Raw genomic sequence first — 13525 nt, 5'->3', positions numbered from 1 at the left:
CACCAAACTGGTAAGGAATTGACTTTGAAAAATGTCCTAACTTGATAGACCCGGAAGGTAATGAAAAGTACCATGACCCGGCCGTTCCTTGCATTGTGTAGGGAAAAAGCCGGACGACAGCATCCTCGTTGGTAATGCCGTTGAGATTTACAGAAAGCATGAAATTATTAATATGCTCTTCAGCTAGCATGCCTGCTTCTGGATTGAATTTGGGTAGCCATTTCTCAGGATGGGCCGGTATTGGGCTCAGGGGTGGAGGCATTAAAACCGCCCCAGGATTGTTCCATGGAGACTGGGCCATCGTTGAGCTGCTAGTAAATGAAAGTGCAGAGGATGATCCCTGATGCTGGGAAGATGAAGATATTATGATCTTTGATGATTGAAGAGGAGGGGTTGTGGAAGATGAATGAGTGATTTGGAATGAAGATGTGGGTGGCTAACTTCGCGGTGAGGGAGTTGAAATGGACGATGTAGATGAAAGAGTCTCACTGTCAAACGTTGGTGGTGTTCTCGTTGCTCTTTTCCTGGTGGGGAGAGGGAATTCAGTTGGCTGGACGCCAAATTTTTCACTCTTTAATCTGGTCAGGGGATGAGCAGGATTGTACTGCGAAGTCACGCTGCTTTGAGATTTATCAGACCTCTGAGTAAAAATAGAGAATCCCTGGAGTTTACGAATCAGAGTTTGAACTTCAGGGGTTTCAATGATAAATTGGTCTGAAATATTAGGGTATGTAGAAGTGGTTGATACTCGAGCGACTTCTGACTATGGATTTAAACGTACTAGGGAAGTCGGGGGAGTTGATGAGGGCAATTTACTCTCATAATGGTATTTAGATTTTGATTTAGGTGCCATTCATAGTTCGGGCCCTCCTTCTAGCGCCAAATATGTTGAAGCCCCGAAAATCGGGTCGACAACAAGAGGGATACCCACCCGGTCCGGACCTTGGTTGGCAGCTCCTTATCCGTTTGGTATAGCGGGTCCGACTAGGGATAATTTGACCAGTTTCCCAATCTAAGGGGTGTGTGTGTGTGTAGAATTGGATGATGCTGATCTAGGATTTAATTCAAACTTCTAAACTAATTCTATGCTACTGTAATCTAGTAAGAAACAACACATCTAATCTACGCTAACCCGGGGTGTATTTCTTCTATTATGCGATCTAAAGAGATTTCCAATAATAACTAGTAATAAAGATCATTCAGCTATCATAAGAATAGAAATCAATTAAGATAAACCACTCTGCATAAAAAGTTAAGCAAAACAGTTGTCAATAGCATATCGCATAATAAGTTATTCATATATCAAACACAAATAAATGACTCCATCGTACAGAAGTGCCAAATGGTAACCCACACATTCATGCATTAACATATAAACAACTGAAAACTGCATATCACTTTAAGAATATAAGCATAAATTGGTCAAGAGATAAAAGTACCATTTATGACTGGTTCCACTCATAAGCTTCAAGCAATAACGATTTATCTCTACTTGTTCTAACATCTACTAAGAGTACAGAAGTGCAACATCAGTAGCAGATATTAAATGCAAACATTGATAAATCTCGATCCATCCATTCATCAAAAACCCCCTCCGAGGGTGCAAAAGTGCATGTTTCGAGGACAAGTTTTTTGACAAATTTCCGGACCCTTCTCCAAATGCGGAATAAGGGTTTAAATACTACTAACTAATTAATCTTAATTACATAAATTTAGGACACGGTTTCAAATGACCGCCCTTCTACTAAAGCAAATTTATTTCTAAAAATTGAATCTAATTTCTAACCGTTTCTGTATTTGCTCCTTAGTGCTGTAAGCGATGCAACATTCGCCTGGGAAGAGTCGGCTGGTTGTCTTCTCCTTTCGTTTGTGCTATGAAAATAGAAATAACAAGAACTGGCACCGCTTTCTGACAAACTAGAAGATATTTTCGAAAATCTTCCTCTGGTTTGGCGTATTCACTGTGTGTATACTTGGTAATAACCCAATTTCTCTCAAACTGATTGTGATGTTGCCATTTCGGTTTCCAGCCGTGCGAATGACTGAATAAGTTAGGGACTTTGCTCTCTGAACAATTTTCTGTATTGAAAACTGCTTTTGTTCTTTGTTCCAGGCTTTTCTGGAGCGTTTTCCCTCTTTAGCGTTTTTCTTTTTGCTTTACCCAGTCTAAGCTTCAGGATCTTTTGTAAACATGCTGCTTTTGTGAGCCTTTGACTCTGAGTCTTGGATAGTCTATTTCCATCAGTATTTGTTGAGTGATACTCTGGAATCCGCGGTGCTGCTGCATGCGGCATCCGTTTGCGAAGGCATCTCTTCTCTGTTCTCCGAGTATTGACGCTCTCCCCTTTTCCTTAGATGTTTCCTGCACGTTGATTTATATTAGTTGCTGTCTTATAGTTTACGCAAAGGAACAGAGTAATGATGAAAAGATTGACATGAAAGCTTTAAGCTCTAATGAATGCATAATCATGACACTCATAATGAACTGACTCTTCGAAAAACACAACACAATCCTTCTTGGATACTTTGGCGTACAATCATTAATTTCTTTTTAAGGTGCGCGCCCAATTTTGGTCTACATACAGCTTTCCTTGAACACTATGTCGAGGAAATTTTGCGATGAGTGATTTCTGCGACTTGCATCACAGCATCGAGGATTGCGATGTCAAGATGTGTCATCGCAGGAATTGTTGGTCGCATTCATCGCAGATCGCAAGATCACAGATCGCAAATCGCAGATCGCAAATCGCAGATCGCAAATCGCGCTTAGTCATCCAATCATTGTGTGCTGCTTATGCGATGTTGAGATATGCGACGTCGCATATCGGCCGTCGGCGATTCCTTAATTTTTCATTTAAGAGTCCTTCACAATATATGCGATGCGATGAATTTTGCGTCGCTTCTTCGCAGCTTATTATGCGCATATGAAAACGCTTTACTCTCTTCTCGTGATGCGATACAGCTTTAGGGAGTTAAAATACAAAAATTTTGATAAAATGTTTTTTTTGGATTTTTTGTTAAGGGTCCCCATTTGCTTGGTGTTATTGCTAATACCAAACGAAGAGGGGAGGTTGTTGGTGACCACAACAGAACCCACAAGGAAAAAGTCATATCCCTTGAGTATGAAATCAAATCAACATAAAATGGTTAAATACATCCATATAAAACCCTCATCAATATGGAAGTGGGATTTGTAGGAAAGCTAGGTTTATTATAGTACAAGGTTAATATTCTTCAGGTTGGTAAGAAGAGTACCTAATGAAAAGATAATACAGAACAACACATTCTCAAGAGAAAAAATCTGCATGCATGAATGACACAAAATCTACAAATTGAATCTGAGATCTCATCAACTAGCAATGGAAACAACGAGATAGAAAGATATATATCAAGAAAAGTTTATCCTTCCTTTCCAGGCAAGGAGAAGTCAATGATGAAGTGCATGTGATGTTGTGATGTATCTTATATCAGTAAGGATGGAAAGTTAATAAAGGATGAAGACTTGAATAGTTTATAGCAGGTTGATTTTGACCTCTAAATGAGTTGTTATACGAAAGATATTTAACAACTTTAAAAGATGAGAATTTATAGTAAACAAGGAAAAAAATGATAGAGCCTTAAGATCTAAATGGTTTAAATTTTACATAGTGTGTTCAATTTTTCCTCTAATAAGGTGAGAAACTATATGAAAAATGTTTTAGAACCAAGTATTTATAGTAGACATCGAGTAAATTGAGACAAACCTAAGGAGTTTTTTATACAAATTTCATTATAATATTTATTATAATATTTCCTTCCATCCAATAGATACTACACAACCTTATTGAAGAGAGCGTTTATTCTAGTATATAACCCGATCCACAATCATAGGAAAGGGATAGGGATGTCAAAATCTAAGATAATTGGTCTTTGTCATTGGCGCAATGATGGATTGAAATTCATAGTTTAAATGGATCCTATTAGATGCATGGTGGCTAGAGACACTAGAAAATTCAAACTAGATATTTGTTATGGCATCCATATTTCCTATAGACCATGCAACATTCCCATCTTATACAAAAATTTCTAAAAATAACCACTCAACTTTCTCCCCAATTTCTGAAACCCCCACCTATGTTGGGGAGATCACAGCACTGTAAAATCAAACGTTGCTATGGTTTTTTAAAAGGGTTCATATATATAACATACAACAAGAAAGTGCATATTGAGATATAATAACTGAGTTTTGAATCATTGTGACAAACAAAACATCACATTAGGTCACATAATATATCCAATGTTGCAATGATCTGAGATCATGACTGAGTTTGGATCGTGATAACTAGGTGACAACCAAAACTAAGTTGTAACCACAAGAAAAACATCACATTAGCTCACAAAATAAATCAAAGGCTACAATGAACTATAGCGAGAGATTTGCATTCTGAAATGACCCAACCTCTCATTAAGTTAGAGCTAACTGAAATTAATGATGGGATTATTACAGGATGAATCATGAGAGATATGTGAGAGATGTGGTAGAAATAGTTTCTACTGGTTGGATTGTTGGATGGATAATTTTTATTAAATTGTTTATGTTGTAAGTAGTATAGGATAAAAATAAATTACAACTCCCGTAATTTCTAAATTAATCTAATATAATAGAAAATCAAAATAAAATCATGCATCTATTTACCAACCATTATCCTGGCCAAAAAAAAATAGACCTTTCTTTCCATAGGAAACATGAACAAACTAAGTTTTTCTTTTTGTTGTAGCGGCTACAACCACCCTCCAAAATTTTTCCTTAGCTTCGTTTTGGAGCCTCCCTACCAACCATATTTAGTACCATTTCTTGCATTGTCAAGTACATAGGGTTCAGTTGAGTTTCAAAGGCTTGCCAGCCTATGCATGTCAACTTGCTTGTTTTCCATCACAGGCGGCCTTTCCGGACTTAGGTTATTTTTGGGCTGAGATGCTCACTCAAAAAATTACACAATTCTAGAAGGGAACCATCCTTCCCTCTGGAAATTAAGCAATCCTCTTGGGCTACCCGGTGAGCTCTAGAATTGTGCAATCCAGCCAGGAAGCCCTCTGTCGGAAAACTATGCAATCCAGCTAGTCATTGGGCTTCAACTCAAAAATTGCACAATTATGGAAGGCAGTGACCTGCTGATCCCAAAAATTGTGCAATGCTTAAGGGATAACCAACCCTACTGAGCCCAATAACTATGCAAATCCCTTTCCCATGCTTGCATACTATTGCATGTGCCTTCAAGTTGATCAGTTCCCTCCGGGACTGAGAAATCTTGATTTGCAAGCATGGGTTGCTTTTTCCCAAAATAACAAAAGAAACATCCAAAAAGCTTCCCTAAATTTTAGGGATCTATTTTTAGCAGCAGGAGGTTACATGCAAGAACATTTTAGAAACTTCCCTCCAAGTGTGACTTTTTCCTAGATTTTTGGCATGCATGTCATAAGCCTCAATCTTATTTATTCGATGCTGCATAGCTAATTCCTCACATTGATCTTGGAGCTCTGACATCCCACAACACATATAGGAGTCTTCGACACATTCACCTCAGTTATTTCTGGGTAAGTCCGCTTTTCATGTCATTTACTGTTTCTCTGTTGCTTTTCATATTTCACTTTGTACGAATGTTGTTTTCTTGGTTTTGTTGAATGTCTGTTGTTGTTTTAATGTGTATTAGCTTGTAGAAGCACTGTTTCAGTTGTTGTTTGCATCTCACAGTTGTCACATGCATGACACTATTTTGCACTTATCGTCATCGTTGCGGTGACCTGTTTTACACACATGCATGCATTGTCGTTTTCTGAATCCTACATTCATTGTTTTCATGCATGATCATTCATTCTTGTTTACACTCAGTCTCACCATGCATTCAAACCTTTTCATGTTTTCAGTCGCCTATCGGTGGGTCTGAGCTGCCTTGGCCAAGACCTTGCCTCACCTAGACAGTAATGGGAATTTCTAGAAGTGAAGGCTCTACCTTCCTTCCAGAAATTTCACAACACTAGCCAGAACTGACCTCCAGGCTTGCATTGCATAATTCTGGGAGGTAGTGCCCTACTGACCCATAAAATTGCACAATGCAGTTTCTGGGCTTGCATGTCCTTGCTGACTGAAACTGCGCATTGTTCAGTTTCAGCACTCAGCAGGTAGGCTAGACTTCGTATTGTGCAAGTCCAGTAGTCAGTCAACCTCCTGACAACCCCGACTATGCCTTGCGCAATTTTGGCAATCAGTCTCCCAGCCTCGCGGTGAAAATTGTGCAATCTTTACTACTAGTCACCTAGGTATGTGGCATGTCAGTCCTTCGATTTGTTTTGGTTTTCAACTGATACATTTCTTACCATGAGTGTCACTATGTCTCCAGGTAAAAAAAGGTGTTTTTCTGTCTCTCAGCAATACAGGTACAATGGCCTCCAAGAGAGCAAGGCCAAAGGATAACGTTGGAAGTGAAACTGGAGATGCAGTTGATCCGTGTCTATGGGCGTACCCATTTATGAAGGCACCTATCTGGTCATAGTGTTGTGGGGAAAAGTATCCGACTCGGAATGACCCTATCCCTACTCTAAGGGTGATAGTTCCTTAGCAACAACTGAAAGTAAAGCTTTGATATTTTTCCTTTATGAAAGTACAGAGAAGGAAGAAAAGATTGACCAACCGATGTCTTTCGCTTTTGTCGATCCTGTCTTCTCTCTTTGCCTCTTGTTCCCAGCTCCTTGCTCCCTTTGCCGGCCCAGCTACACAAAGATCCTGCAAAAACAAGAGAGGGAAACTACAAGAAACATGTACTCATAACTGATGCATGGATTAGAATGAATCAAATATACAGATAAAAACAATACATCATTGCAATACAAGTATATAGGAGAACATCAAAGCTTTATTGATAGAAGAAAAAGGTTCTGAGAAGGTTACAACCATAAATGGCTCCAATCCAGCAGCACCTCCCCAGCAGCACCTCCCCAGCAGCAAGAAATCTCCTCTTCCCCTCTATAAAAGCAATCACCCAATAGCTCTAACTGTAAACCAACAGCACTTCCTTGCTTTGCACAAAATTCCAGCCCCCTAGACCTCATAGAAGAGCTCTATATATAGGAGATTTGGAGAAAGGATGAGTCAGCTTGAGACTGACCTAAAGCTGCCTTGTGTCCTCTCCCTCTTCAGTTAAACTTCAGTTCTTGAGTCCACTTGGAGATCCTTGCTTCCACATGGAGAGCAAGTACCTCTTACTCATCATAGGGCGAATTCCTTGAACCAAGTGTCAGTTTGGAAGCTTCCTGGGCAGTTGACACCTTGCAGAATGACTGTGCCACTTGGCCAATCTCGCCCAGCGCAGGTAGCCTTCATTGGTTTTGACTTTCAGCGCAGGTACAAGGAGGAGCAGTTGACATTCAGCGCAGATGCTCAGTGGAGCAGCTGACATGATCCAAAAATAGCCTGTTTTTGAGTGTTTTCAGGTGGAGAACTGATAGGAAGTGCTGTGGTTTGCTGACCTTGTTCCTCTAGGGGTAAGAACAACATGTTTAGGGACTTTGGATCCCTGTAATTATCGACATTTCATGCTCCATGCTGCGAGGCACAAAAATGTCTATAACAGTTGCCCCCTAAAGTATGAGGCCGTTTATCGGGTGAAATGCTTTATCCAGAGGGTCCGAAGTTCATTCAAGTGCTGAGAGGTGCCCTGTAATACAATACAATACAATACATTATTTTTCATTCTGTTTTCATGATCTAGCTGAGGCGGGCATTCCCATGCTCAGCTTTATAAATACATTTTGGTACATAGAACAGACGATCGTCTGATGGTAGACTGATAATTCTCTGCTGAAATTATCATCCTTTGAGTAGGATGATCATCTGCTGCAATGATGTACATGACAAATGCTTTTATATTTCCTGAATATGTATCGCAGCCCGGATGGATGAAACTAGATCCGGGGTCTTCAAACTCGTTCGATCTTCACTCTAAGTACAAGTCGATCCATGTGAGAATTTCGCTGAAGTCGAACATGGAAAGACATCGCTTGATTACCGGTCAATGATGAAAACCGTTAACAAGCGCGAGAGGAATCATCGATAATGATAATGACCCTCAAGGTACTACAGTACAATTCACGTGGCGTGAATAAAGGACTTGGCGTCGAACGCCACGCAAAATCTTCTGGTCGAAGGTCATTGATGTATACCTGTCACCGGAAGTGAGAAACTTGCCATTGAGGCATGCAAGCTTCAAAGTACTGATGGGGTTGTTCCTAGATCAACTTCTTGGATAATGAGCTGAAGTCGACAAGAAGCGATCCGTCAAAGGAGGGCCTTAATGAATCCCACATCAATGACATGGAACGGAGCTAATGATTTTAGTGGAGGTGAAAACAAACTGTGACATATGATTCAGGGTGGCGATCATGAATGGATGAAGGATAATGTATGGCAGTGGATGGGACACGGTTGACACTTTCAGAATGACCTCTCTTGAACATATAACGACACTGATGCGATGGATCGGTAGCATTACCCCAAAATGTGGATGGTTTGGCGAAGACCATGGTGATGAGACCGGTGAATGAAACAACCCAACCCGATGTGGTACGGAAGAAAAGTTTCATGTTCAAGAGCGACTTGCTACCATTAAGCTTTGATGTTCTCCCAATTTTTCCCCAGTCATTTCTGACCAGTACCTCTTTATTTTTGTCAAGCTTGAGGAGGATAACATATGCTTGTTCTATAACCTGCCCTTCGGGCAAGCCCATCGCTATGATTTAACGAGCTTAGCGATAGGGAAACTCGTTCTCGTCTAAAGACAAGTTTGTCGCTATTTAATCATTTTAACGAGTCTAACGACAAGGAAAACTCGGTCCTTTTCATTTTTAGAGAGTCTGAAAAGGTACAGAAAGTTAACTCCATAATTCCTTTTTCGTCATCTAATCCCTTAAGTCCGAAAAAGTATAAAACAATACAGAAGGGATGGGTGTTCGGTACTTTTAACGAGCCGAACAAGACAAGCGCTCGATCTTTTTGTGTAATAATCCCTCAGGTCCAAAAAGATTAAAGTCTAAAAGAGGGATAGCTCTTCTGGTCCCTTTAACGAGCTGGAAGGCCAGAGCTCGGCAAACTTTTCATATTTTACGAGTCAGAAAAGAGCTCAAAGATGACTCGTCTTTTGAGGAACGAGTGATAAACAGGGATAGCAACTGATTCCAGGTACAAATTGGAATTTTCCAATCACGGCAGTGTCACAAGGATGGCTAGGTGAAATCACTCTTCGCAGATGTTCCTCAAAATGGGTAAACACACAAATGGAAGTGAATGATCGGCCAAATGACGGTGGAGGTGACGGTGCACAAACACGACCAAGGCTTTTATGGCTGATGAATTTACGATCTCAGAAGGTTATTTACCGGGATAGGTTCTTTTTTTAGATAAAAATGAGCTTAAACTCTGGAGGGAACATTGCTCACTGCTTTTATTTATTTTTTAACGAGCATGAAGACCGCGTTAAAACTGCTCGGATCTTGCGTTTATTTTTTAACGAGCATGAACCATGTGCTAAAACTGCTCGAAATACCAGTCATAAAATAAGAATGCCTCCTCTAAGGTTCCATTTTTTATAGAGCTTGCGCCTTACCAAAGCTATGCTCCAACTCATCCTTCCTTTATGTAAGTTCGGAAAACGGTTAATCTTAAAACCAGATAAATAACCGCCCCTAGCTTACACTCCAAAAGGTTTGCATGCCCCCAGGTATAGGATAGAATTTCGAGGCTGCCCCTCTTCTCCCCCACTTCTGCTCTTCTTTGGGTGTTCCCAGCTACTTGTCACCTTGCTAATCTAATGTTTAACGATACTAGTCTTCTCGTTATTTTAAGGGGTCTTACGCGGTACTTGTCTTCTCATCGGCCCAACTTTTAACGAACAGCTGTTTGTGACAAGAGAAGAACACTTCTCAAAGACAAAACGTTGGTGTTATTGAAGGAGGCTTGCCTATTTCTTATTATCCAAAGACGGTTCTATTCGCTGCCGCAAATCAATCTCTTTCTTTGGCGATGTCTATCGTTAGGTTACTCAAAGATGGTTACCCTATGTCACAACAATAGAATCTCTTTCTTTGGAGGCTGCCCCTACTTATCCTTCAAAACATTTGTTTTAATGGGTGAGGCTTGCTTTTCCCCAAAGATGGTTACTGCTTGTTGCAATAAGGGAATTCTTACTTGGGCATTGCCCACTTCTTTAGACAAAGGTGAATGACTCTTTTGCCAAACACATAACTTTAACAAAAGAATACTATTCCAGAACAATCCCTCTTCCATCCACGGACGGGGTACGGACTAGTCATATTCTTCTGCGGAAATTCTACCTTATACCCAGGGTTTCTTCTGCCCGAAGCAGACCAGGGTGCATGCCCCCTGGGTTCCAGTCCCTCTCTCCGAATCACTCGCATTCATCGGGAAGGAGGACTGGGGGTGGAGGCATATCTTGAGTGAACAGACCATTTAGGATTGGTATTTGACTATTTGCGGTGCGAGATCCCGGAAATGAAAGTTGGTCTACGAGCTTGACCACCCTCCCTTCGTGTGGAAAACACATTACTCTAAAGAGTGAGGAGACTATCGCTCCCATGCAATAAATATAGTCATGTCCAAGGAGTAGGTTATAATCCAAGGGTCCTTGGACGACCATCACGTTCAAATTAATGGTCTTCCCTTTCAATGTAACAGGCACATTGGGGAGGATTCCTAATGGTCGACTGGTTCCTTTATCAAAACCTGAGAGATTTCTTAACTCAGGTAAAAGCGCCGGGGAACCCAGTGCTTTCCAAGAAACAGAGGAAAGGATACTCACAGACGCCCCTTCATCAATGATAGTACCAGCCATAATCATTCTATAGATCTGGACAATGATTCTGAATGGTATACTGGCTGGTAACCGGGGTCTGCCTAGTTGATTCCAATCAAAGGATACAACCAGGTTGCTTGGTGGTGGGACCGAATATACGGCCGGGTATGACCCTGATGATGTTCCTTCCTGCGATAAAGGAATGGGCGCATTTCCCTGACGCTCATCAGAGTCGGTGCTAATGAAAAGAACCTGGATGGTGTCATCCTTATTCTCTTCAGTGAGGGTGTCGTATGAAGATGACTCTTCGGCGACGGTGTCATTTGAAGATGAAACTTCTGAAGGTAGAACCGGGTCAACTGCCGTATCGACCTTTGGACTTTCGTCCGGTCTGGATTCAGTAGGTTCATTTTCAGTGACTGACGCTTCAGCCGACCACTTGAGCGGGCCAGCTGTATTTTCAACCAACGAAGGACTTGGCACGAGTTTTTTGTATCCAGGAGGAAGTTTTACCGGTGAAATCGGACGATCTTCCAAAACTCTCTTCGCTTCGTCTAAGAAGGGACAACGGTGGATGGCATGATTCCCTTCACACAACTTACAGGGGAATCTTACTCCCCCTTTTTGTCTTGATCCTTCACTTTCGCTGGTTGACGGAAAGCAATCAACCTGATTGTCAGAGGTTGATGCCCCCGAATTGTGCAGACGAGGGGACCAGTCCCTTAGTATCCGGGGAATACAGGGACAATCTCTGTGGAAATGGTCTCCTCTACATATGACACATGGCGATTTAGGCCCGGTCTGTGCAGTGGGTGGGTTTTTGTCAGATGTCTTTTGCTTGCCCCCAGTCGCCTTAGGCTCCTTCTTCTTCTTTTCTTTCTTCTTCTTTTCCTTCTTCTCCTTGGGAGGCTGACTTTTGCCGGCTCTACCTTGCGAAGACGAAGGATCGGAGGAAGAACTTTTGGAAGTAGAAGGCTGGTGGGCAGCTCTAGACTGATCTAACTGTTGACTCGATTGATCAGGAACCATGGTGGCCTGAACTACATTGGTTGAGAACAGCCAAACTGGCAGGCCTATTGTCAGTCATAGAAGCGACAATGTGGCCATATGGGGCGCACCAACTTCTCCCCAAGAGGAGAAAGGACTAGGACTTCCATCTTGTGGACTTCCTTGGTTGGGGTGTTCCATGTTCTCAAATTACAGATCAACGCGGGAATAAGAGGTGATTATGTTCCGTTTAAAATGAATTTTATAACGACGCTTTATTAGACACAACTTTGCTTTTTCATGTTTTAAGAGTCGAGAAAAAGCTAAAGATGACTCTAGTCGCCTTCAATGTATTAACGAGCCCGAAGTGACAAATGCTCGGTTGGACTTTTTCAGTTATAGAGTTTGAAAAAGGCCAAAAGAAACTGCTCTGGAGATCTAGGCAGAGGGTGTGCCAAACCTTTCGCGAAACCACAGAATACGTTTTACGGTACGGGTGGTCAATCTTCGTGAATGCTGTGTTCACTGCATCGCGATCAGTAGGGCGGCCGACACGGCTTCCTAAGGATAAAGGCTTTATTCCTATAGGGGTCTCCCAATATACTTGACGGTACGCGGGAGCACAAGTCCGTATTGATACTTATCGCTTCACCGTGGAGGAATCACCCAACCACTCAACGCTAAGATATCACGTTTAACGACGCCGGAACACGTCTCTAGCTTAGACCTCTATGTGTTTGCGTTATGTTTCAATGCGTTGTTATGTAAATTCAATTCATTTTAATGTTGATCTTGCTTAGCATTTTGCCTTTAAGGATCACCACGAGATGTATATATACAACTTCCTAAATGCAATCTAAGATGAGAAGCAAAACTTTTCAATCTTTCAACTTTGAAAACCTTAATCTACTGAGGGAAAAGAAAGACATCAACTTTTCACACAGATCATAGAACACACACTAAATGCACTTTTTTCTAAATCAACATGCAAACTGTCAATAATGCACATGCACAATGCAGATATTTCTTTTCTTTATCCTTAATGTTGATGTAAGACAAAAAGGAAACTGTTGTATAACTTTGAATCTAATTTCAAGCGAAAGTAAACAAGCTTGTCCAAAATCAAAAGACACCTTAAGATCGACTTGTTTAGACACTGGAAATGTATAGATTCAAACCACAAAATGAAAAACAAACAAACTCAAACAGCCATGAACAGTAATAAAACTAGCTCTTAAGATCACAAAGACACTTTTACAGTTCAGGATCTAAGAGGCCACAACTATACTGGTTTGCTTTTCACAATGGGAAACTGTAACTGAAACAAGAAATACTGAAAGAACAATCACAGTTTCATCACACAACTGAGGCGGAATAATGTCAAGGAAAGTTGGTTTACAGCAAGTACAAATGACAAGCAATCAGCAGCAAAACAACAGTGAAAACAGGGCCAAGACTCAGTAGGAAACCTCAGCAAGACACTGGCTAACTGGTCCAGCGCAGGCTCTGGTCTGTCAAACTGACTTTCAGCGCAGTTCCCAAAGGGAGTACCTGCGCTGAAATGCAGACTGCCTTTGGGCAGCCTGCACTGAGACACGAGAGTTGCGTTTACAAGGGTTTCCGGGTCATAAAAAGCTCAAAAATTCACTGTTTTTGCTGAAATACAAAGCTATAGGTCAAGTACAAGCTAAGGGATG

This window comes from Pinus tabuliformis, chromosome 3_1, assembly GCF_031772625.1.
Source record: "Pinus tabuliformis cultivar Carrire ecotype Pingquan chromosome 3_1, CPIR1, whole genome shotgun sequence".
Lineage (NCBI taxonomy): Eukaryota > Viridiplantae > Streptophyta > Pinopsida > Pinales > Pinaceae > Pinus > Pinus tabuliformis.
Note: the sequence above shows the minus strand (reverse complement) of the source record.